The sequence below is a fragment of the Opisthocomus hoazin genome, chromosome 8, assembly GCF_030867145.1.
Source record: "Opisthocomus hoazin isolate bOpiHoa1 chromosome 8, bOpiHoa1.hap1, whole genome shotgun sequence".
Lineage (NCBI taxonomy): Eukaryota > Metazoa > Chordata > Aves > Opisthocomiformes > Opisthocomidae > Opisthocomus > Opisthocomus hoazin.
This window is the reverse complement of record NC_134421.1, coordinates 43,967,837-43,992,142: the sequence shown is the minus strand read 5'-3', so window position 1 is coordinate 43,992,142 and position 24,306 is coordinate 43,967,837. Positions and strand designations below refer to the sequence as shown.

The window sequence follows — 24,306 nt, the reverse complement described above, 5'->3', positions numbered from 1 at the left end:
ATCTGTAGAAAATCAGGCTTTTTAAATGCTGCTGCCCGCAGAAGAGCTTTTTCTTTCCGTAGTACCATCTACTATGGTTTGTAGGGGTCTTGAGCTCTAACCGATGACTGCTGGTAACTCAGTGTGGTGGTTTAAAACATTATCAACCTCAGCTGCTTTTTTCCTTGCCTCTATCGAAGGCTACCACTCCCATAGCAAAGGCATTAAAAAGCAGCCTGTTCCCACATCAGCCACTCCAATGCACAGGGCTTCTAACAGCCTAAACTGCCTCTGAAAGGATGCTCGAACACTGGTTTGCAGACTGGTCCAGCTAAGGCAAGGTGGCTGCTTCCCAGCAGCCAGTGTGGCTGCTGTGATAACCTCCAGCAGAAGGTTATTCTGGTCTGCAGGATCGTGGTGTCCTGAACTACTACAACTCCTTGCTACGTGATCAAGATTCAGAGCCTGCAGACCATAACCACCACAACAGAAATTGATCTATGGTTAAGGTGTTTGTTATACTGGTTGTTGTACTTTTTGTCACAGTATACTCCCATATAAACCAGTACAAAATAGGAAAGAGAAAGTGGCATAATACTGGACGGGATTCACAGTGTGTCCTGCTGTGTTGTAAATCAGGACTGTGGTTGCAGAGTGTTATGAGAGAATGAAACCAGTTCAGGGTCACCATAGTAATGATGCTGGCTGTTCTTTAATTGCTTTGCTTTACATTGACTCAGAAGGTGGTTGAACTGGACCCTCGTGCTGCGTTGTGAACTTCTGCAAAGACATTGGGGTTTGTCTTACCTCGATTAACATACCTGAAAGGCTCTCTCCGGGTGGAGTCACAGTGTGCCCATGAGCCTTCAGTTCTGCTTATGGCCCCTGGAGGACATTTCTACTTCCTTTGGCCCTCATGGTGCCACCTTTCAATGCTGCCTGCACAGCTCCCTCCACTCCTTTCTGGCTACAGGGGAGGACATGCAGGGGAGCTGGGCGCTTCGTAGGATGTTCCAGGGTCCTGCTCTGCAGATTTGCCATGCTTCTGGGTAAGGAATGCTGTGTCATTATGTAGCTAACCTTAGAAACACCTGTCTCCAAGCAGGTTGTGGCAACTGCAACTCAACATAATTTCCAAGGCAAATTACCTGAAGAAATTATTTGATGTGAATAGCACAAACATAAAAGCTCTTGAATGCTAAAAAGGCTTTCACAACATTTTAAGGAATTGCTGATTTGAAAAGCAAGTTTGGAAAACTTTTTCTTACAAAATAAAAGCTCTCCATCGCCAGCATGCTGACAGTCTAAGTGAGATTCCTCTCACGGCAATTTATTGCTTGTGGCACTAATGGTTACTGATCCACTAGCCAATATGCATGACATGTTTCTCTTCCAAAGTGGCAGCTGCATAAAAGTTTGGCTCATGTACGAATTTTTATGATTAACAGAAAAAAAACCCCAATCCCAAACTACTGTGTACCCATTTTATACCTCACTTCAAAAAAGCCAATATACAAAAAACACTCTAAGCAATATCCAGTACTGGATATTAATTAATAACCAGAGTTAATTTAAAGAGAGTTATTTTCTTCCATATTATTTTAAATGAAATAACCATGAAGAAAATAGTTTGTTGATCAAATAATACTTTCTGTCACTCAAAGGAGGAATAATAACTGTCTTCATCTCTACTCAGTCTATTGAAAACTTGAAAATATTTGCCCTGAATTCTCCAGGTATTTTTGTAGCCCAGCAGTGAATATCTGCATCACAACATACCTAATTCTTCATGCTTTTTCTCAAGTCATGACAGGTCCTTCCTTTATCTCTAGAAGTCCTATATCTTGCCACAAGTCCTCTGCTCTACTCTGACTCTGAGGCTGCAGTACTCCTGCCCTGCTGACACTGTGTGAAGGTTGCAGCCACAGATGTCTGTCATTCCTAGAATGATCTGACAGCAAACGCAGCAGCCCAGCTTGATACTGCCAAACTCAGGAGTCTGACCAAAATCATTGTGGTTTGTAGGAAACACAGACAATCATCAAGCAAGGGTAAGGGAACTGGAGCCATTACTTGTAGGTGCTCATCTTTTTCTTCTATGATCATTAGAATAAGTAATAGTTTAATGTTTTTATGCTCTCTTGCACCACAAAATATTAAATCATGTATATGATAAGCTGATAAAGATATGATGAACAAAGTACCTATTTACAGAAGAACAGAATCCACTTTTCCTAACTGAAAATCTGGATCACATGCTTCAGCAATGCAAAACGTGCTACGCTATCCCTTAGTTTATTTACTGTGGCAAACAGCAGAAGCTTTGAAGATAATCTACCACTCACTAAGGGAAAGAAAAAATCACTCACCCCAGATGACTGGGGGAGTCAAATTTTGCAAAACTGGCTTTAATCTTGAGGCAATCACTTTTCCCCTTTTGACTGTTCCATGCTGTCCTAGTTTATGTCGCCCCAGGCCTCTAGTCCATCTGGCCTATAGGTGAATCTATCACTGCCATCTGTCATTTGTGACAATTTTTTAAAAGTCGTGGTATATATAGGAAGAGCGAGAAAACCAGACATAAGCAAATTCTGGTTGATCTTTCCTTACTGGAGAAGCATGAATAAATTTATTACAGACTCTTCCTGCTTTCTATAAAGAATAAGCACAAAAAAATGAGAAAAATTAATTCTCATGTTCTGCAAAGACACATTCTTGAGCATAGTAAATTCATTGCTAAAACACCAGCTTGGAATGGGAAACAAAAATGGCACTTGCAGTATTTAATTAATTATTTTATTGGATTGACCTTGTCACCACCAGGAACTCTCGTTTGGTGCATTCCACAATCTCACTTTTTCTCTTGTGTATTTTTCTGCTAGGAGTCTTTCCCAGACATCAATGAGGAGTGACTTAAATTGCATAAAACTGAAATAAAAAAGAAGAAAAGCTGCCACTTCAGTCCCCAGGCTCCTCACTTGATATTCTCTAGCCCACTCTAAGCTAGCCATCAATGCCACTAGCAGTGAAAGTGAGAAGCACAATGTTGCTGATGCTAGCACTTCTGTGTCGATTGTTGTAATATCCAGCGCCCTTGGGACGAGAAAATTTCTCCAAGCTGTAAGCCATTAATGCCACTGTTCAGTGTCCTCCTCCAAAAGCCATTGACAGAAAAAAAGGAGTGCTCTTCCTATACTCAATAAAAATAAAATACAATATACAGGTAATTGCAAGAACATAGAGGCACTTATAAAATATGATTTAACCCCTTGGGCATCCAGCATAAGTACAGTGCCTGTGAAGAAAAGCAAAAACTGGCATCCATCTGAATTTCTGTAATTTCAAAGTACTTGTCAAAAAAATTGTATAGAAATGGGCACATTTGAGGTTCTGTTTATGTAAACTCTCCAACACATGTAGTCAAAGCCTGTCTGAAAAAGATATAGGTAAGGATTTTCTCAGGGGATTTCCAGATTTCATGGTCTTTACTGGGATGGTCATAGCTTCTCTCCTATCTGGTACTTCAACCCAATATCTTGCTCAGAATCAAAAACTATATTTAAGGAAAAAAAAGGAAGAATGAAGAAACATCCCAAAATACTGCTGCTGTTATCTATGCCTTCCTGTCATAATCTTCTTCATTTTCTAAATCACCAGAAGCAGGGAAGAATAGATACGCTGATGTCTTTAGAGTATCTGCAGTCACTTTGAGGATAAGATAATCTCAGGTCATCTCCTTTCCCTGTGTCATGGTTTAAACCCAGCCGGCAGCTAAGCACCATGCAGCCGCTCACTCACTCCCCCTCCATGAGGTGGGGGAGAGAATTAGAAGAGTAAAAGTGAGAAAACTCGTGGGTTGAGATAAAGACGGTTTAATAAGTAAAGCAAAAGCTGCAGATTCAAGGAAAGCAAAGCAAGGAATTCATTCACTACTTCCCATCGGCAGGCGGGTGCTCAGCCATCGTCAGGACAGCAGGGCTCCATCACACCTAACGGTTAGTTGGGAAAACAAATGCCATCACTCTGAACGTCCCCCCCTTCTTTCTCTTTCTCCCAGCTTTATATGCTGAGCATGACATCATAAGGTACAGAATATCTCTTTGGACAGCTGGGGTCAGCTGTCCCAGCTGTGATCCCTCCCAACTTCTTGTGCACCCCCAGCCTACTCGCTGGTGCGGTGGGGTGAGAAGCAGAAAAGGCCTTGACTCTGTATATGCACTGTTTAACAATAACAAAAAAAAAATCCCTGTATTATCAACACTGTTTTCAGCACAGATTCAAAACTTAGCCCCATACTAGCTACTATGAAGAAAATTAACTCTAGCCCAGCCAAAACCAGCAAAACTGGAGAAGCTTCAGGATAGAATAGTGGAAAAAAATAGCAAGGGAATCCTTCACACTGCAGGTGAGAGGTATGTGGAGTTGGCTTTACCTGTCCTCACTGAGATTTGAGTATACTTGTTGCATGCTAATGCACAGCAACTCATTATGCCACCATACACTGACCATGAGAAAAGTCTCATTTTGGAAGAAAAGCAAAATTGCTTCCTTGTTCCTCCAGCAACATAAGGTTTACAGCTGCAATAAATCACTTCTCTATCTGAGCCTTCACTTAAATCAATCAGTGCCCATTTCAGTTCTTTTAAACATCTGTATAAACCAAAATGCAACTGCTTTTATCTGCAGCCAATGCTACAGACACAAAGTTGATAAGCACAGTATACATTCTAGGTTGAATAACACTGATTCCTTCCTCCCATTCTCACTCTTCCCTGAGAAAAGAATCAAAAGTTGGTTTCTGTACTAAAAATAGCAAATACAATAAGGTGTATTATGAAAGCCCTTGTCAGAATATCATTATGATCTATTAAATAGGGGATGCTTTGATCTGGAATAGTGAATAATAATAATGCTTTTACAAACATAAGAGTTTGTTATTAATGAAATGTCTACATGAGAACTTAATGTGCAATGTGACTATAGAATGCAATATGAAGTTGCAAAAAGAATTGCTTGAGAGGTAAACATAAAATTAAATTGAGTGATAAATTGATGAAGTTTAAATTAAACTTCAACCCCTTAAACAATGGAAATTACTATCCATCATGAACTGACCATTTTTAAATAAATTTAATAAGATTTATTACAGACATTGAATAAAGATTTTTTTTTCAGTGTTGATAACATAAATTTGACATATGTTTTAAAAAGCTCTTAGATAAAAAAAAAATCCTAAAAATAATGTTACTACTTATGAATCCAAATTCTACTTTACAAATAAATCTGCTGGAAGTACCTTTTTTCTCTGTAAGTCATCCTTAATTTAGTCTTTTTTTTTATGAAAAAAAATTCCTTTGCATGGATCACCCTATAACTTTCTTCTTCAAGGCTGCTCGCAGATTCCTTTGAAACTTTTAGACAAGACCGTTATTGGAGGCAAGAAACAAGTCCTGATTGCCTGTTCCTTTATTGATACTTTTTTTCACCTGTGCTGTATCAGTGCCTATCAGTGCAGGGGACAGCACTAGGAAGTGTGGAATGAACAAGGGACCTATGTCCTGCTGACTCTCCATCCATATCCATCCATATCCTATGCTCCACCAGAAAAGCTGTCTCTGCAACTGCCTATAACACAAACCTTCTATATCACATCTCCTACTTGCTTCTGCGTTGGTCAAAATGATGATTATGTGTTGCTAGTGGGATGTAGCTGAACACAAGCCTTACGGACAAAGCTCTCACAGTGAATAAGAGAAAGGAGACAAAACTCAGATATGAGTCTAAAATCTGTGGTTCGTGTCCATCTCTAGTTAATTTAAATACTTAAAGACTCCTGAATGAAGGGAAAGCAATGGATGTGTAAAAAACATTATAACCTATAACAAATCAGGGTAAAAGACTCCTAAATGGCAATAATAGCTGTACTGGAATCTATATGGAAGAACAATCAATGATTAGACATATTTATGACATGAATAAACTGCCCCAGTACTATTCAGGAAAATAATTTACTTTTCCAAAATGTTACTGTCTGGAATTCTCCTGTTTTAAAATTAACTAAAACATTCAAAATCAATTATTACCCACCAACTACCTTGCAAGCCAGATGTCTTAGGGAAAAGGAAACATCCGTGCTGTTCTGATAAATCAGGCAATAAGTGCAACACTGACAGATCTGGTGGAAGCCATCATGATTAGCCTCATCTATATTTCCTTGTTTATTACAGCCATTTTCTATTTCAAGAAAATGCTCCCATCTGCCTGCAGCACAGCTTAGAGCTAGAGTGAAAAATCTGTTTTTTCTCACCATACACAAGCAGACTAACTCAACAATCATTACACAGAAAAGAGATGGAGAAGAGAAACTCAGAATGTCACATCAGCAATGCCACATTCTCAGTTCCTGTAAATCATTTTAAATTGGACTTCCGCATACATCAGAAATAGCCGGTTAGGGGCTTGTGTCACACTTTTAAACCACATCCTAGTAGCTCCTACTTCTTTCTATCCCATCAATGATGGAATAGCTCAGTTACTGCAGTGTCAGTGTAACAATTATTTACAATGGCATTGTGTTTTTTCATCTAGGTATCTCAGGCCAGAATGCTAACGGAACTCATGAGACAGGAACAAAGAGGAAATTTCTTGAAGATCCTCCCGATATCACCATCAGAAGGGGTGTGTGGTAGGCTGTGCTCACTATCTGTTGCAGTCCTGTGACCCCTGTGAATTTGAGAGCATCGTGGGGGAGCCGCAAAAGACCACAGGTAAGCTCCCAGTCGCCTTTGCAGACCCAGGGCCTTCTAGCTTTCTTGCAGTCCACTTTCCCCTCCTTGACAGCTCACAGTGGCATGGCTTCAGCAAACCTGTCTGCCAAGGCACCCTACCTCCCTCGAAGGCGCTGCTTTCCCCAGCCATCTCTGAGAATCCTGTATGTCTGCAGTCCTCCAGCGCTCCCATTTTCCAGCTCCTTCACTGCTTTCAATCCTCCAACAAAGCAACTGTATCTATTCTGTATTTGTATTCTGAGAAATGTACAAACCCTTGTTCTTCTGCTTTGATATACAGAAGTTATCTGCACACACTTAATTTTTCCCTTTCATTTATTTACATATAATTATCTTTACAATCCCGATAATTAATACTCTGGTTATTTGTCTCTTTCTCCAGCCATATCTCTCTTCAATGGCTTTAGTCTACTTTTTTCCCCAGATGTAGTTGATCATACTACTCAACTCTACCCAAAATTGCATCAGCTGAAGTGATCTGTTTCTTTCTGCTCTAAATATTTCAGCTACAATTGAATGCAATTTGCTTAGAAGCTAAAAACCTTAAATTAATACTTTAAACTTGTATTAATTCAAACCTGCATGTTCTTTTGATCGATTTCCAGCCTCACTGAGTCTAAGAAAATAGTGCAAAGGGATGGTAAAGGTTAGATGCCCTTCCTTGACCAAAAAAGCCCTAACTCTAACCCCATGTATTGATGCTGATCGGGACACTGTCACACATTTCGGAGATAGTGATCCACACAGCAGTTAACCTGAACAGGCACAAGTTCTGCCTTGTGCTGCGCAAATCTTTGGCCACACAATGAGCTCAGTTCACTGTAGCAAGGCCACCTCTGCGGCCTTGCCTTTACCTAACAGTGCAGCAAGAAGTATTCATGAGAATATCCTTTACAAATACAGTTGTTCTCTTGTAAGGAAATTATATCATAGCTTGAACGGCTACAAGGGAGAGCTTGTCTCCATGGACAGGATGCATTCACTGTGGGAAAATCCATATGGGCTCTATGCAATGTAGCAAAAACACGGGGTGCCCAGCATCTAAAAGGACATAAGATTTACACACTATCTCTTCTCATTCTGTTTTACTGAAGCAGTTATCTTATTAAGCCTTTTGCAGTCAAGCTTTTCTCGTCAAGATGCAGAAAGGATCCTGCACTGTCTCTCTCTCTTTTGTCACCTCTCCCACAGCAGGTGCAGAACACACTGTGATCTCAGGCCTCCAAAAAATCCTAGGATACTGGTTCAATCCTTTTTTTTCCATGAAATCTCTCTTCTCAGTTCCAAACTTTAGCTTTGCTTTCTAGTCATCATAGTCTAAACATTACCAGATACTCCATTGTTTTATGTAATTCAGTAGCCAGAAGTAATTAGTATTTTTATATGAACAAATTTTGTGGCTATTAATCATATTTCAAAAGGAAATTTTGTATAGGTTTTTATTTTAGGAAGACTGAAATCTCCCAATTTTTCACAAAAAATACGTGAAGCATTTCCTTGAATATGAAAGATGGTGCATTTTTAAATATTGTTTTATTCTGTAACATGATTTGGGAAATAATCAGCCACTTATGGATACAGAATGTCACAGTATAGTTTCTGCTGGATTGGCTTTCATTGATTCGAATAACCTTGGTTCCTGTTGAAGCCAAATGGAGCTTCAAATGTTCAAATCCTTGAAAAATCAGGCCAGATCTAAGCGCAGGTTATTCTCTTTTCCTTCCTGTACTTGCTTGCTTTTTTAATTCACACAGGGTATAGCAACATCTTTAAACATACTCTGCAGATATACTGGTGATTAGTTCCCTGACCACAATATATCCTTAGGTCCAGTGTCAACCATTGACTAGATCTCAAGTGGCAGTGCTGGGGTGACAGGTAATGGAAATATGTGGCAACGTCTGGCATCCCTATAAAACAGTTTTACACGAGTGGTTCAAAAGTATAGGAAGATTTGGCAAATAATTTAAAGAATTTTCAGGTATTAGGCACAGGTACATCCTTTCACCGAAAAAGTTTAACCTCAGGACTGAATACTCTGCTTGTTTATAATGGCAAAGCTTGAAAGTTTTAGGACAACTCCAGTGCTTCTAGAATTGTCTCATAGTCTCACTTGGGAAATGGTAGAATAACTCACCTGATAAATATGAACTCTGGACACCATTGCAATATTCAATAAGCCCTGTGGAAAGCCAAAGAAACTTGCTACCACAAAGGTTGCATCTGTGCCACGATGCGGTCTAAAACAGGAATTAAGAAAACTCTGTGCTGATGATATGAGTACAGAAGCCCTGAATAGCTCCAGTCATTAGTTAATGAAAAATACAGAGTTTTGTTTTGAGCCCATTGGAAGCTGGATGACAGAAGAAGTTATGACAGCAGGAAGAGAAACTGTCAAAGGAGCACCAATGTATAATGAGAGAAGACATTTCAGAAAGTAGAATATGGATCCATTTCTGCTTGTCAGGATTCACTGAGGTTGAATAGCTCTGCATTCACTGCTCAAAATGGAAAGCGTACACTGACGACTAGTAGTAACCAGCCATTTCTTCAAACCACAAATCCATCTCGAATGGGAATGCATGCCCAAGCACTTCCAGAGCATGGTGTCTGGTTGCATAAACCCACCCTCTCACAGTGATTAATGTGATGGTCCAGCATTTACCCATACTGGCACTTTGGCCCATTTACTGTGGCAAATGTTGTTTATTATTGAAACTTGATTTCTTCCAATTTTGTGGTATGTGCTGAAAAAGGAGTTAGTGCTTCCTTTCTTCAGCCTGCAAAATCAATGTGTCCCTTGGAGGATATTCATTACTGGGAAAATAGGAAAACATGAAAAGAAATGCATGGAGCAATTCTTAAATCTAGGCAGCTATAGATTACTATATATGTCAGGAAAGTGCCATTTCAGTTGAATACAGTATAAATACAATTTAGTTTTTCATTGTGTCTTTCAAGCAGAAATCAAGAAAATATGTGTACTTTTATCTCTACAATCCTTCAAAAGATCTGTCTCTAGTGGAATAGAGCTAGAGATTCTTGGAAGCTGAATGTCTACAAGCGAATGTGTAACACGCTTACTTCTGGAAGGAAACGTCCGATGCTAATTGGTCCAATGTGCTGAATGACATTTTACAGAGACAATACAAGATGCGTGCTCTAAATACACTGATACAAAATAGTTCCTTTCCCAAATCTCACATACAGACCTTGTTTATTTGTTTATAATGAGTCCTGCTACAAAACCTACTGAGAGGTAAAGAGCAATCTGATGCTGATTTTGATGTTCGTCAAGTTCTCAGATCAACTTTGTGTCTTGTCTCCACTGTGAGCGAGTAGAAAGGAAGCCTGCAAGGAGTCCTTCCCACTCTGCATTAGGTCAGAACCTCACCTAGAGGCATGTGCAACATACCAAAGTCAGCTCTCACCCTGTTAGTTCAGTGCTCCCACAAAGCTTTCGAAAGGCCTCCACAGAGCTACATGAGAATTTGGATATGGCACCTAAAGGTGGGTAAGTCTCTCTGACTGATTAAAAGACCTACTGCCATCTCATTGAATCCCAGCGTAGCCATCTTCCACCCCACGGAGAGAAAAAAGATATAGAAGCAGCCCAAGTACTTTGGGAAGTCCAAAATTTTCTCCTTTCTAACAAGCGGTAAAGGAAATTGGAGACTTATAAACTGCAATGTCTGGGTGAAGACTTGGGTAGCCATCTGGTCCCTTTCATCAGTGATAAATGAACATAAGCCAAGTGACTGTTTTGTTTGGGGGAAGAATACTTGTGATTACTTTGGATTTGGAATCATTTTCAAGAAAAAGCAAAAGGGCCAAAGGAAGAGACTTAGCAGTGAATAATAAACCACAAAGGACTGAAAGTTCAGAAAAATACCTGTTGGAAGTCAACATATATCTTCTAACAAGGTTACACGTGCCCAGCAAATCTCCAATGTTCTTCATGAGCTGATCCTAGAAATGAAAAGTGATACGGTGAAGTGGGAAACCCACCCGTCTGGGGGATTCAGCACTCTGCAATCCAAGGCCAGCTCTGATACAGCCCATACTTTGGCTCAGGCTGCTGAGGGAACTGTGAAGCTGTGAGAAAGAGCACTGAGAAGATATGTAGAGCAGAAGCAGGTAAGATAGGGAAGGTAAAATTGTAGACACCGGGATGCTGAGACAGGTTGTTAGCAGCTCAAGGAAGAAAGTTCAAAAGGAAAAATATGAACTTTGGAAGGTATAAAATCTTAAAGGGACAACCAGCAATTTGGTAAGCAGCAGCGTACCACCACTGAGGAAGCACTCTATGAGCAGTGAAGTCCAGCCCTACCCCAAGTAACTGATGACAAGTGAAGGCTCTGGTGAGCTCCCTAACACTTATCTGAAAAGCACAGTAGTCATTGCTATCTTGTATTTGTGTTAGCCACTAAATAATCCTTCCATACTTGTAAGTTGTGTATATCCTATTTGCAGAGTCTCTTTGCACATGGTAAAAGGTGCCTGAACTAAGTGACCTGGAAAATTACAACTGACCCGAAGAAAATGAGCAATAAAAGACAACTTAGGACAAGGAGTAGGCACAACTGAAAACAAAGTAAATAAAATATGACCCTGAATAAGAGATGGATGTATGCCCACAGCCTATTTAGCAAAAGCTACCAAGAGAGAGATTGTTGTGACTCCCTGCTGTGCAAGTTCTCTGCAATACATGATATTTATTTAAAAATGAGTATGCCCCATCAGGAGGTAGATTTCCGATGAGCACCTATAATATAAAACAAAATCAGCATTGCATTTCAGCTTTCCACATACATGAATTGTTAATCTGACATTAGCTATGTCTGCACTGCAGTTGTAGACTGACATCACTGTAGCTTATATTTTACTAACTAGCCTGAATATTGGTGGCAGTCTAACTGCAGCAGAAAAGAGCTTTTTATTCCCAGAGAAAGCAGACAAATTGTACCTTCTTCCCTGTGCTGAGCACCACGATATTGCAGCCAGGCTTTTGCAAATGTCTGAAAAAAAGTCTGCATTGCTGTGTCTGTGCTGCAAATAAACCATTTTGCTCAAAGAAGGGGACAAAGATCACCAAAAAGAGTCCCTTTAGCCACTGAACGCAGCTGAGAATGCTGCTGATCAACAGAAGGGGGCCTGCAGGAAAGGCTTTAGAGACAGGCTGCTGGAGCGCTCTAGGAGTGAGCCCCAAGGAGTGAGCACCACAGGGACAGAGATCCGGGCACCACTCCCTGTCCCAAACCCGTGGTGGAGGAAGGACCCAGGCTCTTCACAGTTTCAGGCACTTTTCTGAGAAGGGGCAGTATTAAGCCAATGTAAATCTTGGATTGCACCCTTAAGTAACTTTTAGCTTCCTAGGATCATGACATCAAGAAGAAAATAATAATGGTCAACAAACCTTAGTACTAAAAGAAACTATGCAAGGAAGATGAAGAACGAGGGGAAGTCAAGAGCTAGAATGACTACAGGAGCCAGGTTAGCTGAAACCGATCCAGACAGCATCATTTCCTTAAAAAAAAACAAACAAACAAACAATATATTGTACTTCATTTTTAATAACTACCCTGTTTTTCCTTCACCATTAAGCTAACTGGATTGATTCTGCACAATTATTAGCTACACTTCTTTCACTTCCGTCTTTGAACCTGGGTCTAGCTTAATTTAAAGAGCTTTCTCCAAACATTTTCCAGCCAAAGCTGCGATCTGGTGCTCCTTCCTTATTCTCTTTGTCTAGTTAGCCCTCCCTGGCACTGCTCTGTCAAATTCCCATGTTTTCATTTAGTCCTGTCTCACAACTTGTAGGTTACAACCTGCTGACCTCTTTAGCTAGTTGGATAGAATGATGAAATACTCTGGAAACATAAAATGTATTTTTTTAGTGATAATCTGTGTCTCACACTTTCTACTAAGAAGGAAATGAATTAAGAATAGCGCTGTTTTCCCTCTAAAATAGACCTGTTTTCTGAGACAAGAGTTTAATTTTCTTTGGCAAGCAGGCAGGAAGAAATCTACTCATTTAAATTTGGGTTCTCATGAAATAAGGAGAAGTTTTTGAGAGGATCTTTATTTTATGTTTTTCTCTCTGCTGCTGTTCTCTGTTATTCCTCACTCACTGTTTCAATTCTTGTTAAGCTGTCACTTAGCATTTTTTCCCTCTGGAATGACAGCAGGGCATGCTGCTTACACTGGCTAGACAGATGCCTACCCCAGAGAGTGAGCATATCAGCTTCTGGACTGCACAGCCTGTACCAACATGGTATGTGTCCTTGACATCAGATCTTTGGCATTAGTGTGTGTAGGTGACAAGCTCGTTAGCAAGTCAGATGGTGCAGAAGTTATGTAATTCAAGCAATAGCCAAAGAGCTAATTTTACCCCATGAAAATAAAAAATGTAATTCTGGTTACTATGTAAATAATTGTTTTACAATTAAAATCAAATCAGGTTCCTGCAGCAATATTTCAATGGTTAAAATGTGCCTGTAAACCCAGAAATACTGTAAAATACTTACAGCTTACTCTGATTTTGAGCAATATTAAACAGGAGCCCAATTATTGCCGTTGGACTGTCTAGAGCACCAGCATAAATGCAACTTTTGCTGTGGGATGTAAGATAATGTCTTTGTAAGACCCTGTTGTTCTAGAGCAGCCATGGAGGAATATTTTGCAGGGGTGAAACTTTGAAAAGAAGCAGTTAAGATTCTTACACCAGCATACAAGTCACCAAGAAGAATGAGGTCTCTTCCCAGTCAGCGTTCAAGCTGCAAGGGTAGCTGCACTGATTCCATCCTAACTTGTCTGCTCATAAGTCCAGACAATTATATTATGCCATTGTGGGTCCCCATTCCTCACTTTCACTCCTGCTAAGTCCATCCACTGCCAGCTTGGCAATACTTTAACCAAGTCTTAGCATTTCTCGAAAGAAAGGAAGAAGACAAAGTGATCCCAAGCTCTTCTGAGGGGTTGTTTTGACAAAGTGCAAGTGATTATACGAGATACAGAAGAATATAAAGCAAAAGATTCAAATCCACACTCAGAGTAACTTTAGATCAGGGGGGATTCCAGCATATACAGTTACTTTATTGTAGATTAATACAGTTTGAACACAGAGATTTCAGGTGAGCCACCACCAGTTTGGTAGAAGATACCACGCTTACGTAGACATGGGGTTAGATCCGATTCACCACTGTAAATGGTTACAATGTAGAAACCTGCAATTGTGTTGGACTTGTAAATTTTGCTGTTTCTAGAGGGGAAATAGGTTCTTCAGCAGTGTGACTCCTCCCATCCTAAAGTGTGCACATAAAATAGATCAGAAAACTTAGGCCTTGCAAGTGCATCTATTTCTCTCTACTGACTGTCACAGGAGGCCAACTACATCAGACACAGCTGTCTACATCACTGATCTCTAAAATCAGGTGTGATGAACCCCATCCTAGTATCCATGGAACATCTCTGGGAAACCCACTGCGTTCATTCAAAAACTTGACACTTCTGTCAATGGAGAATTACAGAGGAGGATTTGCATGATGATTTTGTTTTGCATTTCCACTTGGAGAGCAAGGACTGCTTTAGGTTTTTTCTTGCCTATGCCATGACCAATCAGCACTGTCCGTGTGCCATGGCAAAACACACTGCCCCAGCTTACAACCAGCTGTTGAACATGTGAATGGAACATTTTCAGACTTCAGAGAAAGGGCAGTGTGAATTTCAAAGACTGAATATTTGGCACATTTCTAATTTTATCCTGGTTGATTCTCTTCTCCTGAGGCTCAGGTAGGTAGTCAGCTTTCAAGTGGGATGAGATCCATTTAAAGACTGTGGCATTGCAGGTGTCAGAAAAATCACAGTTTCTACTTTAAACCAACATTTTTAATTACATTTGGCATTCCCCTGCATATTGCTGTCACTTCTCTACCACTGATAGCAATAGGCTAGGGAATGTCCAGGATAATTAAAAACTTTCATTTCTAATATAATCCATGACTTCTATGTACCTTCGAACTTTAGGACTCCTATACTGAGCAAAGTGGAATGGAAACTATAGGAGTCTGATGCCTCAGACAGCACTTAAAAAGTAAGATCCCGGCCAAAAAGTGCCAAAAAGTGACTGCCAAAACAAAGCATCAGGAAGCAGCTTACTTTATTCTCCCACCCTCTATGGAGCCCGAGTCCTCTTCTAGTAGAGGCTGCTTAATTGATCACATCTGCTTTTGAAAACAGGACTGGAGGAGAGGTAATGATGGTATTGGTGCTGCTCTCTACCTTCTCCAGAATAGCACTGTGGTTAGGTCACTCACCTAGAGAGTGGAAAATGCATTTTAGGCTCTCTTCCAGCTGACAGGTTTCAAACTTCCCCAGAAGGCAGAAACAACAACAGGTTGAAGTTGCTGTTCACCCCTCCTGCCAAAGCAGAGTCGTCATAAGGCAGCAAAAGTCATGGGATAAAAAGTTGAGCAAATGAGGAAGATGCCAGCACTGTGACCTTGAGATCAGGGCACTCATTTAGGACAGGATAGGAATGAGTGGTCCTGGTCCCTACTCCCAGAAGTTCTGCAGCTGACAATCAGGTGAAAAAAATGGCATGATCCAGAGTGCAGAGTGTTGAGGCTTTCATCCTCCCTTTTTGAATTACCTCACTCAGAAGAGAACAAATTAGCAGCAAAGGTTTTCAAGGCTCTTCTAGATTAGGTTCAGTAAAATCTCTTCCAAACATATACTGAGGCGTACAATTCCTCCATCATCTTCAAACAGCATATTGACAATCTTCTACAATACAATATTTCCCTCTGAGCAAAGCTGCAAATCCTGAGGATATATATTGCAATTTGGTGTCAGACACTATCTCTTCCTGCTCCACAGGACACCGAAAGGAGAATTCACTTACGATTACTGAAAGTGAGTGGTAACATAAGTACTATGTCTGATCCCTTCCTGAAGTAATTTATCAGGGAGATGATCTGTAAGGTCAAATGTCGCCATGGTATCACTCACACGTTCTTCTTACAATTAATTAGGGAAAAGGACAGATTGGAATGACAGGGCAATACATGGCTACTGTCCCATAGTGCAACCTTCATGCAGCAAAATTTTAGAGTGGCCTTAACTTCAATATCCAGTCCAGACCAACAATACAACTGCATATTTTACTTGTAGCATTTCTAAGACAGTGAGTCAAAGATCATCTCATATCACACATCCATCTTATAAGGGAAATTTATTGCTTAATATGAAGAATTGTACTATAGATCAGTCAAGGCATTTGAGAATATTTGGCCATTGGGTTGTCAGGCATTTCGTAGTTTCTCTTATATCAGTATGTCAAACAAATCTAATTTGTACTGCTGTATACATACTTGTAATGAACGTTAAAGTTCCTTCCATGCCTTTGATCTGCAAGCCTGGAGATATCACATTTTCTACTTCTTCTTCACTCATTATTTTTAATGAATTGCAATGGTTCTGCCACTACTGGACAAGAAGTCTAAAATCAGAGGATCAATTTGTCTCAACTATGGGTGCCACCAAAACAAATACTACTAGACTTGCTGTTGACTGAGCTTTACACTTTCAATGGAGTTTCCACAAGAGCAATCTAGGACTAGCTTGAAATCTTACGAATCAGTGACCTAGAGAGTTAAGCAATTGAAATATAATTCTGAATCAGCTTTGCATGCCGTGATAAAAGACCGAAGACAAAAAATAATACTTGACTTTCAGTGGTATATTTGTAACAGCAAGACATTGACTGTTAAGGTTACAACACGGTCTGGAAAAGTGATGTGTCACAAAAAAAGACAACTGGTTGTCTGTCAGGATGTTTAACAATGTTGCAAAGGACTAATGCAGAATAGTTTATCACTCAGTGTTCTGTGTGTTACCGTGGCTTTTTAAAATCTTACACACCATCAAGATAAACCTGGATCCAAACCAAACAATTACTGACATTTTTAAGTGCATGGAGTACAAATCTCTCCAGCACATATAAAACCAAGCAGTCTGGTGTAACAAATGCTGTCAGGTGTTTGCTGTTCTAATAATATAATGGTTCACATGCTATAGTTTAGAACTCAAATGAACAAACAAATTTGTTCCACAGTGCTCTAGGAAGATTTATTTCATATGTGTAAGTGATTCTCAGTCATCCTAGGTCTATATCCACAAAACCAGACTAATACTCCTAGACATTTTTTCGTCCATTTTGGGTGAAAGGTTTCATGGAGCACTAAGAGATCTCATCAGAAGAGGTTTCTTCACTGGTTCTTTACTGGGCTGTTTTAAACTCTCACAGTAAAGCCTCACTCCATTTCTAATAGCGAACAGTAAGTGGTGGCATTTGTCATCCAAATGTCATATTTGGTTGGCTTTTATTTTAGCAGACAAACCCTTTTGCAAAGCAAAGTTGGGGGTTTTTTGTACTGCCTTTACAACAGCAGATGCTGGAACCCTTGCTGAGGAAGCTGAAGATGTTGAGTGGCCACAAACTCCTGAACTAGCTGGTGGAATCCAGAAGCCTCTGCCCAGGGTGGAAATATGGCTATGCACAGTTCTGAATGTAGCAGGCTACAGCATACATCAATCTAAGATTCAGCTGAAGGAAGTGAAACACGGGCGTTCAATTCTTCACACAGATGTACTCTAGGCTTAGAAAGCAGCAAGCTCCTAAAGGATTGTAAGTAAATTGGGATAGTACAGAAAATGCTGATCCAGTATCTAGCACTGATTCAATAGCCTGAGGCTGGTTTCCTGATGTAGAAGAAACATTAGCAATACAGAGTATTGCATCCACAAGGTGTTTCAGAAAGCTTCTATCCACATTCAGAGCATTAGCATCTGGTAGGGCAATTTCATTTGTTCGTTGGCTAGACTGAGAACGATGATACACCTTCACAAAATGCCCAGCCTTTCTACATGCTTGCATCCCAGGTTTTCTACAGAATTTCTAGTGAAATATATAGTTTACTGAGTAGGTTAACAGCAGCAAGATAAGCTTGTTTTGTGCATTTTGAAACTTCATTCTTTTTCTTAGGTTTTACTTTCAGCCTATTCGTTGTTGATGTGACATGAACAGTGTTTGAAATCCCTTGACTTAATGCTTTTATGTCTACCATCACCAACTCCATTTGGCTAGTCAAGGATTTAGCTTTCTGTAGTGTCAGGCCTGATGCAAGTAGTAATTGTTCTTTGATAAAACATGCAACTATTTCCAATAACAGAAATGCAATCCTTTCATCATTGTTTCCACTCACAACAATCAGGTGCCTTAAAGAAATTTCTGTAGAGTCTTCCTTTTCTCCCTTGAATGAAATTAATAGTGTTTAGTTATAATACTCAGTTTAAGAACCAAAAAACTTCTTCAGTGATGTGAGGCTTGTAACATATTCATCTTTGAAAAGGAGTGTAAAATATATGCTGATCTCTTCTATCAAACTGGTGCATAAACAACACACCTCACACACTGCAGAGACGTTTCACATTCATATTGAATTTTTGTTTTCAAAGACTTTCATCCAAAGATGGAAAATAATTGAAGGATTACCCAGGCTTTTCAGGGGAAGCATAGGCAGATGCAGGGATGAGTGAGCCATCCTTATTGGTAATTCAGCGTACAACAAGAACAAAAAAAGCAAACCAAGTTTATTAGTCAGATTATTTAACAAAGCAAAGTGGATGCCTGAGTAGTGGCAGGACCAAAGACAGGACAGCCCCTGCATCTCTGTGGTGGCCATGGCTCCTTCCTCCCTCCCTCAGCACAGCCGGTTCCTCTTGCATCTGCTGACACATGGACATTTTCTCCATGTGCAGCAACGCCTGCCCTCCTTTCTTCAGTGTAATCTTTCTCATCTCTTCAATCCACCACAGAGGTCATCACATCTTCTTGCTTTACATGGGGGATGTGCAAAGTGCCTTGTGCAGCCTGTGCTATACTACAGGTGGGATATGCCCCAGATCTTGTTTTCCTTTAAGACTTAAACACCACTGTTGCATCAAGATTCAAACACTTTAAAGCTTTCATGTCAAACAACTTTCTAATGTGCAATGCACATGAAGCACCCACAGCAACAGGTTGGCTGTAGAGTTAAGTAGTCACCTTTTCCCTTTTTGTAGCGGGAAAGACATCAGATGCCTCAGGCCAGATTCAGTTCCCCAAATGTCAGACCTGACCACCATTAGAGATATGTTTTGGTGTGGCACCTCCCTTCCCATTGCCGTTCCAGGATGGCATGAGGGCTGTCTGAGGCAAAAGCCCTCTGCAGATCTCTTGGAAATGAAAGGTATCTTACATGGCCATAAATAAATATATTTATGGAGCTGAATGTTGCCTTCACTTAGGAGGATTCAATCTGAGATTGACATCTAAATTACAGTTTGGAAGGGCAGTGAGATCGTGTAGGTAGGACACCTGCTAAAAGTGATACCATGCCTATTATACTGGCAAACTCTCCCATTTAAGGACTGCAACTGTACAGTAAGTATGGAAGGAAGTAAGGAGGTATCACCAGGTCCATTTTCTAAAGAGTGAGGCTGGAGCAAACAGGATTAAGAACTGGCCTTTGATTTCATGCAGGAGCAGTATGCACTTAGTGTTTCTGAAAGACAAGCACCATTGACAAGGTCCACAGAAGGCAGACTGGTCTCTAGTGTTGGGTAACTGTCCAAAATTTTAGGACTCTAAACATAACCTACAAGGTCCATGCCCAACCACTTGGTGGCCTAGCAGCTGTGGATATCCTGAATTGTTGCCTGAGAGTTACGAGCAAAAGTGTTTACTTCATTTCTATGTGGTATTGCTGTTCTTTGGACTATTTAAGCATCCGTGGGTTTTTGAAGTTTGCTGTTGAGCCCTGTCCTTTAACTGTATTTAAGTACTCAAACCCCTTATTGCACCAGGTGCCTGTGGCGAGGTGCCGGCCACAGGGGCTGCAGGGCGAAAACAGACTTAAGTCAGGGCTGAAATGCTGTTCCCTGAAGGGAACAAAAAGGAGTGAGAAAGAGCCCTGCAGACACTCAGGTCAAAGAAAGCCATGCTGGAGAAGCTCATGAAGGACTGTGGCACACAGGAGGGACCCATGCTGAAGCAGGGGAACAGCATGAGGAGGAAGCAGCAGCAGAGAAGAGCTGTTGTGAACTGACCACAACCCCCATTCCCCATCCGCCTGCACCGCTCGGGGCAGGGGAAGGTAGAGGAGTCGGGAACGAAGGAGTGAAGTTGAGCCTGGGAAGTGGGGGGGGGGGCAGGTGTTTCCAGTTTTGTCTTTTTTCTTACCTTCTTACTCTGTTATTAATTTGCAGTAAATAAAATTAATCTTCCCTAAGTGGAGTCTGTTTTGTTTGTGACAGTAACTGGAGTGGTCTCCCTGTCTTTATCTCAACACAAGGGTTTTTCATTTCACTTTCTCCCCCTGTCCTTCTGAGGAGGGGGAGTGAGAGAGTGGCTGGGTGGGTATCTGGCAGTCAGCTAAGGTCAACCCAGCACACATGTTTATAATGAGTGGTAGTAACACTGACTTCATTTAGGAATTTGATCTCAGCATAGATACGGTTAAAGCATGCTTAATAGGGCAGCAGCAAGTCCCCAAATTATGGTGCCTGTTGATAGCTACTAAAAATTATTCTGTACGTAGTAGAATGAGTTTCATGCAGATTCTACAGGCTCCCCTGCTATAATCCTGGTTTGATGTAGGTTTACGGTCCCACCTTCCACGGAACTCTGTTTTACCCACCCCATGCAGGCTGCTGGCCCTGTAGTGCCCTTGAGCTGCCTCTGGTCTCCAGGCACTGTACTCACAGCCCCTTCGGTTCCTTTGCCCCACTTTTGGTCATGCCCTCCGGCCCCCAGATCCCTTTTCTGTCCCAGGTTAGCACTACTTCCTCAGCTATATGCACTGCAGCCAGGCACACCTCTGCACAGGGTCTCTGGACAGCCAGAGACCAAACCGAACAAAAAGCTGTTCAGATCACGTATCCGCCAGTGCAGGCATTCCAACGGGTGTTTACTAGTGTGGGCTTTTATTTTGATCTCTTTACACAGTCACTGCTTTTTGCGTCATTTTTAAGAGCTTAATATCTTCAAGACTTCCTTTCAGTGAAATTTTTGGGGAAACTGGCCAGTGGCTTCAAAATGTATTATTTGTGGTGGGTGAAATGTTGGACAGAGAGAGACAGGACAATCACAAAAAAGGGAAAGCAGGCTAACAGTCTATTGAGCTGTGAGTCTTTTCATCTTTAATGCAGAGGAAAAATCCGCAAAGACTTCAGAGACTACAGGTGCCATCACATAGCATTTCATCTTGATCTAAACAGCATGAAATTGTAAGTTTGTATATTTGTACCTGTGACTCCTGCCATCTGCTCCTGAGATCAGGCTGGAGCATTATACGCTGGGATTGCATATCACATTATGATACATTACATGCAGCAACCTTCAGTCTCCAGGGGCCACACTTCAGTTATTAAAGATGAAAGAGGCAGCAGTCTTCTCCATTTGATTCCTGGCACAAGATCTCTCTATGCAAGGGATTAATCTTATTTTTTAAATTATTTTCTATAGCTGTTATGTATGTATTATGTCAGCTTAGTGGAATCATTTTCTTAAAAAAGAACTGAACCATGCATCCAAACCGTGTTAAAAGAACAAATCTGAAAGTTACTTTAAAATAAATGCAACAGTCTTTTATGCTAGGGTGAGTAAATAATAACCTTAACACTAAGGCTTCCTTGGGAATCTATTAAAATATGTAACTGTCATCATAGTGCTTCCTCCTCCACATTTGAGCCAAGAAGCTATCTGCACCCCTCAGCCACCTCATCATGCCTTCTCTAAGAAAGTATCTTTCTTCCTTCTGAAATGAGAGAGTAAGATTACAAATAAAAACACACTGTCTTTTTATTGACACTCCATTTCTTTTAAACACTGTCTGCAAATATTAGTGGAAGAAAAGTTCTTCCACTCTTAAGGGCAGTAGGGAATTGGAAATCTGAGATACTCACTCTGCCCAGGCTCCTGCAGGCCAGTCCTTGAATTCCTTTGGATATATCTATCTGGCAGAACTCAATGCCGTGAAAAGACAGCTAAGTTAGCTACCATACAGGAGCTATGATTAATTTTTACAGTATTGTGCACGGATTTAATACTGTAGACTTAATGCTCATTAACAACAGGATGTATCTGCTCTGGAGGAGAACCAGGGTAGCATAGTTACATTCTGCTCTCCAGGCTAGCACAGATGGCTCCATGAAGCATGCTTTGTGCAGCACAGTTGTATCCTGAGAATCCCAGTCAATAGAAAAGGGAAAAGCAGCCCTCTTTGGAAGGTGGTTAGAAGTCAGAACTCCAACCATTCTTACTGCAGAAACGTGTACCATTCATACCGCAGTGTGAGACCACTTCTACAATTCTTGTCAAAGTCTTTTCTATGGGGACTTGACAGATGTCACAAAAGTCAAAATAGGAACTGACCTTAATAGTCCTGCAATCTCCCACAGAATTCATAAATAGAGGTCTAGACCCAAAGTGACTCAACTTGGCGATCCCATGGGATTTTAATGTCTTGAAGACATCCAGCAGAGTTAGAAGTATACTCCAGTTTGCACATTTTCTAATGGTTCCAACTTCTTCCTTCCATTAGACTTAAAGATTCTTTGGGGGATGGTAGGACCTTAAAGAAATTGGGAGAGGTCACGAGGAAAGTTTTAGAGTTTACTTAATGCCCATTAAGTTATTTATATGGTTCCTACATCAGGTTTAGAAACAGGAGATGAGGCTGAAAGGCTGATTTTATAATACATCAAAGACTCACTGTGTTGTGAGGTAGCCTGTTCCTTTCATTTCATTGGCAAAAAGGAGAGCAAGTCCCCTGGGATCCTGAAAGCAAGCCTGGGCTAGTAAACAGCCTCAGAGAGGTGAAATGAAATGCACATAAAAGTGAATTCCATCCAAACGTTCTCCATCTTCCCCAACATACTCTGCAGTCAGAACACCTGACCACTGTAAGCAAGGCAGTGAGCTATTATTTTTGAAAACATGCTGGATATTTCCTTCCTGCCTCCTGTTTTCTCCTCCCCGCCAACACATGAGCAGAGGAGGAGTGTCCTTGATGCACAATGCCTCCAAGGGCTGCTTTTGTGGTGCTCCAGCCTATGCCGCTTGTCTTGCTCAGGGCTATGCCTAAAGACACAGTGTAGCTCAACAGGTTTGCAACAAACGTCAGCATTGTAATGAGGCATAAGAGCATCAAACTAACTGAAAGAACTATGCTGGCTTCATTATCTGAGCTGAAGGAAATATGAGGTATGCATAAAAGTTAATTTTGTTTGCAAAAACTCTTATAATGTCACAAGATATTGTTAGGCACCACATGGCTTTGGTCTTCACACAGGGAAAGTATTTTGAAGATGATTTGCATCTTTATGAAGTCCTTTTAGACACTCATATATGGACTCTCCTTGCATGGTTTCCAATCATTTTGGTTGTCAGGAAAAGCTCTTCAAAGAAAGTTATGGCTGTAAATAAGGTGTGGGAAGAAGCAATTCCCAACAAGCTTAAAACTGTTTTTCTTTGTGTCCCCCCCACCGCAAATCTCTTCAGGATATGCATAGCACAAACAGAATGCATAATGTCTTGTGGCAGGAATTCTCATTTAATTTAGAAAGCTGTAACACCTGCATATTTTGACCAATAAAATAAAAACATGTGAAAAACTGTAGGGTTTTTTGTGGCATGAGTGTTTTCTAAGATATGTATAAGCTTGTATTATGCTGAAACCATACATGCCAGTGCTTACAGACATTGTCACCGCAGACTACAGTTATATGAGGATCAGTTACATGAGTTGCTACCTGAACGTGTAGTTGCAGGACTGTATCCAACAAATCTTGAAGGGGGAAAACGGTGGAAAAAAGCTCAGTGCAAAACATATTGGAGGACTAAAACACTACACTGAATAGCAACGGATCACAATTTTCTTGATATGGTTCAGTTTGCCCCTTCTGTACATTTTAAACAATTCACCTCATCTCAGGGCATTTTGTATTTTTATCTCCTGTCACTGCTACAGGGTCTAACATAACTGGCATCACACTGAAACACTGATGCAGAATGCAACATGCCAAATAATGAGGATGCCTCTCCTTTGTTTCCAATCCTTTTCAGAATGCCACGAGACTGATGCATTTCCAACACACGTGCAGGCTGCGTGGTATGCCAACAAACAAACCAATTCTGCACAGTTTGGGTTTTCATCACTGAAGCATTTATTTTGATTTCCATTTAGAAATGTATTTCTTTCTCAGTATATGTCAGTCACCATCATAACCGACAGGTGCATGTGGCTTATGCCAGCTTCGTGCTTTGCCTAAGGTCGCTCTTCATAAACACTCTACTTTTGCCAAACTGTCTGATCTCTTAGCATCCTTCCTGGGACAGGTGTACAGCCTCCAGCAGCATTTAAGTGGTTTAGATGTGTGTGAGCATGAACAGTTTTAAGGCTATAGTTTCCTTTAATTAGAATATGATAATTAGATA

At 40.7% G+C, this 24,306-nt stretch overlaps 1 long non-coding RNA gene across 2 annotated transcripts in view; it reads left to right on the top strand.

The window, feature by feature from the left end:
• Nucleotides 1-24,306, top strand: part of LOC142362205 (uncharacterized) — a 59,069-nt gene that overhangs the window by 24,990 nt on the left and 9,773 nt on the right. The window contains exons 3-4 of one of the 2 annotated variants that reach the window (XR_012764795.1): nt 6,568-6,746; nt 9,732-20,014. This is a non-coding gene — a long non-coding RNA (uncharacterized LOC142362205). Of the gene's footprint in view, nt 1-6,567; nt 6,747-9,731; nt 20,015-24,306 lie in introns of those variants that run through there. The other variant, XR_012764796.1, reaches the window with a different exon arrangement.